The following is a 4045-nucleotide window of genomic DNA, read 5'->3' as shown; positions in this document are numbered from 1 at the left end:
CACCCTTGGAGTTTGTTCTTATTGGGGATCAAGAACATCAAAGATTCAAGTGAAGAAGCAAGCGGAGGGCAATTCCATAAATTCAGCAAAGAAGATCAGGAGTTCACCGCGGCAAGCTAGCCTTTGGACTCGTGGGTCAATAAAACTCAAGTCGATGTTGTGGCGAGATTTTTTCTTTGTTGCAAAAACTGCAATTTTTAGTTATTTTTTTAAACGCTGTGTTTTTCTATTATTGTATTAGGTCCTAGGGTTTTTAGAGACTATTTAAGAAAAAAATTAGCTCATTTTGAGAAGGAGGTCGACATTTTGGGAAATAGGGAAAGAAGAAGAAGATTGGAAAAGTTTGGTTCTCCAAATTAGAGAAGTTTCTTTTCCCTTTCTTGTTTTTATAATGTTGAACTCTAATTTTGTTATGTATTTGATGTCTATTTCCATTTTGAACATGAACTAACTCGTTTTTAGGTTAGGGTTTTGATGGATCTTTGTTTATAATGATTTAACCTATAATATCTTGTTGTTTTTTGGGTCCTATTGCATGGATTAAGTGTTTATCATTGTTCTTAATGCATTTGATTGTTGTGTTTTTGAATCAAATGAATGTTGAGCATGATGAGACTGAGAAGTGATTCATGTGTTAGTTTCTTAAGATAAACACATAAATTGAGCGAAAACTAGAGATAGACAAACGCGATCTATGAAATCTCTATAGGATTCCACATGTTTAAGGGACTTTGAATTATTAAATTTCATTTTGCCGGGTACGGAATTTTAATAGGGGTAAGTAGTAAATTATAGTCTGAGAAGGTATATTTTACAATGTAGGAGTCCGATTTGTAATCCGTGCATGTGAACTTGAAAATAATAGGATTATTAGGTTGAATTGGAGTAACTTAGTGAATTCGAAAGCCTAACCTCTCTTCTTGAATTGAATTTCATTGTTGAATTGCTTTTATTGTGTTAATTTTAGTTGTCTCTTTTGTTTTGTTCTAATTTAGTTTTTAGTAGCTCCCACAAATCCAAAATTTTTTTGTTCTTCAATTAGTTATAAAATTAGGAAAATCGGTACTTAGCACTCAATCCTTGTGGGAATGATACTCGATTCATCATTGTATTACTTTTTGTGACTAGTGCACTTTGTTAAATATGCATGTTTGTGAAATCATGCATCAAGTTTTTGGTGTCGTTGTCGGGGATTAATTTTGTATTAATATTGAAGTTTTCTAGTTTTCATTAAATTGGAGTTTAACTTTTAGTTTTAATTGTTTTAGTTTAATTTTTGTTTGCTTGTGATCTCACGCTCTTTTTCTTTCCTGTGTAGTTAATGCGAAAAGCAAGAAATCATCTAGTGGTTCCTATTGATCCAGAGATTGAAAGAACCACGAGAAGACTTATTAGAGAGTGAAGAGAAAGAGAGGCGAGAATCATTGAGATGGCTGAAAATAGAACTTTGAGGGAATTTTCACTTCCACAAGTTGATGGGTGTAGTCCGAGCATAACGAGACCGCCTGTTAAGGCAAATAATTTTGAGATAAAGCCGACTATAATCTAAATGATTCAACAATCAATATAGTTTGGGGGTGATCCAAAAGAAGATCCTAATATGCACATAGCCAACTTCTTGGAAATATGTGACACATTTAAGAACAACAGGGTGACAGATGATGCTATTAGGTTGCGACTGTTTCCATTCTCAATAAGAGATAAGGCAAAAGGATGACTAATGTCATTACCCACTGGAACCATAACAACATGGAATGATCTAGCACATAAGTTCCTATACAAGTATTATCCACCAACTCTTTCGACAAATATGAGAAATGACATTACCGTATTTGTACAGGGCGACCATGAATTATTATATGAAGCATGGGAGAGATTCAAGGAAATGTTGAGGAAGTGTCTACACCACTGTTTTCCTGTTTAGATGCAAGTCCAAACGTTCTATTTAGGTTTACTACCAAATGTTCTAATAATGGTAGATGCAGCAACTGGAGGAGCTTAACAGAACAAGACATTGGTGGAAGCTCAAGAGTTACTTGAAGTTTTAACGAGTAACAACTACCAAAGACCGAATGAGAGAATAGTGGCGAAGAAGTCCATGGGTATTCATGAAGTTGATGCTTACACAACCATTTCAGCCCAACTTGCCGCATTTTAGGAACAAATAGGAGGTATGCATGTTAATTCCATTCAAACACCTCAAGTAACATGTGATTTTTCTGTAGGTAACCATGTGAGCATTGACTACCAAATGGGGAACACCTTTGCTTCATCCTCCTCATCATCAGAGCAAGTTAACCATTTGGCTAGGAATCAGAGAAAACAGAACAATCCATTCTCCAACACCTACAATCCTGGTTGGAGAAATCACCCAAACTTGTCCTGGGGCAACCAAAACAATCAATTAAATCAAAAGACAGTGCCAAACCATCAATCAAGGGTGAACTATCAACTACTTGAGCAGAGATGTTGAAATTGAAGGATATGTTTGGGAAATTCATGCAAGAAACTATAGGTTTTATGAATGAGATGCGATCAAATTTCAAAAATCAAGGAGGGTCTATTCGAAACTTGGAGATTCAAATGGGTCAAAATGTTGAAAAGTTGAATGAGAGAGCTCAAGGTTCCTTACCAAGTAACACGGTGACAAATCCACGTGAACAAGCAAATGCCATAACTCTAAGAAGTGAAAAAGTCTTAAAAGAAGTGGAACCAAAAAGGAAGGATGAGAACCCACCAGAGAAGAATGAAGAATAAGAGGAAGAAGTCGATGAAGAAATCATTGTTGAAGAGAAGCCAACAAGTCTTAGAAAAGAAGAACTGTAAGAACTGCTGTAAATTAGCACAATGCATGCATAATAATAATAGAAAATGGGCCCAAAACTTTTCCTTTTTATTATAAGTCATAAGTCTTTTATACACAAAGAACGTCATTTACAAAAATGCCATTTTAAAAGACAAAACAAGGGAAACAGTGTAGCTATTGCTCCTTGCTTGCCGACGCCCCTCCGACTGCATTATCACCTAGATCCTGCATCCACAAAGGAAAATAACGGGGTGAGCACAAAATAATGCTCAGTAAGTAAAACCCTCTATCTGTCTATCCCCGTATGTATTACTCTTAATTCTTTCCTCACACTTTTTGTTGTTTCCTACTAAACGTCATGGCCTCATCTTACCGGAGGTACGGCCGGATGGCGTTCACACAGCACCATCTCACTCTTCATGACTATCGGGTGGAATTCACACAGCACCAACCCGTTCTTAGTGACTACCGAGTGGGGATCACGAAAGCACCTACCGGTTTTCGTAACTATCGGGTGGAGACCACATAGCACCTACCGTTCCTCATGACTTTGGGTAACGATCACCAAGCATTAACCCGTTCCTAAGCACTGTCGAGTGATGATCACAAAGCATCAACCCATCTCTAATAAAATCGGGTGATGATCACAAAGCATCAACCCCTTTTCTAATAACTAACGGGTGATGGTCACAAAGCATCCACCCGTTTCTAATATCTATCGGGTGATGATCACAAAGCATCAACCCATTTCTAATGGCTATTCGGGGGTGATCACAAAGCATCAACCCGATTCTCATAACTATGGGTGATGATCACAAAGCATCCACCCATTGCTAATACTCTTCTCATTCTCTCTACCCTTAGAGTAGTTGCATCCACAAAGTTCTCTACTCATAGAGCAAGTGCATCACAAAGTTTCCTACTCTTTCTTAGGTCACTTCTCAATGCACAATTAATGCCTATGGATGGTTCATCTCCAATGCATTATGAAATACCAACAGCAATGTTGTAAGAATTAAGGTTCACTACTCATACTCAAACCTCTATTAGGCATTTCATCAAACAATCAAGTGTATAATAAAACTCTACTATAACAATAATTCTAAATCTTTCTCTAACCACCAAAATGGGAGAAAACACCTTCACATAGCCACATATCCTGCCAAGAAAGACACTTCCAAAAGGATTCCTCAATACCCTCCAATTCCATCTCAAACTACCTCTCCAACCCACATCTCA

The 4045-nt window shown here is 37.1% G+C and overlaps 1 non-coding gene across 1 annotated transcript; it reads right to left on the bottom strand.

The window, feature by feature from the left end:
• Positions 1–1807: 1807 nt before the first annotated feature.
• Positions 1808–1914, bottom strand: LOC116112718. The gene has a single exon (XR_004125294.1). It is a non-coding gene; the product is annotated as a small nucleolar RNA R71 (small nucleolar RNA).
• Positions 1915–4045: the final 2131 nt, after the last annotated feature.

This window comes from Pistacia vera, unplaced genomic scaffold (genome assembly GCF_008641045.1).
Source record: "Pistacia vera cultivar Batoury unplaced genomic scaffold, PisVer_v2 Contig1200, whole genome shotgun sequence".
NCBI lineage: Eukaryota > Viridiplantae > Streptophyta > Magnoliopsida > Sapindales > Anacardiaceae > Pistacia > Pistacia vera.
The sequence above is the reverse complement of the archived record's forward strand: the minus strand, read 5'-3'. Positions and strand labels throughout refer to the sequence as shown.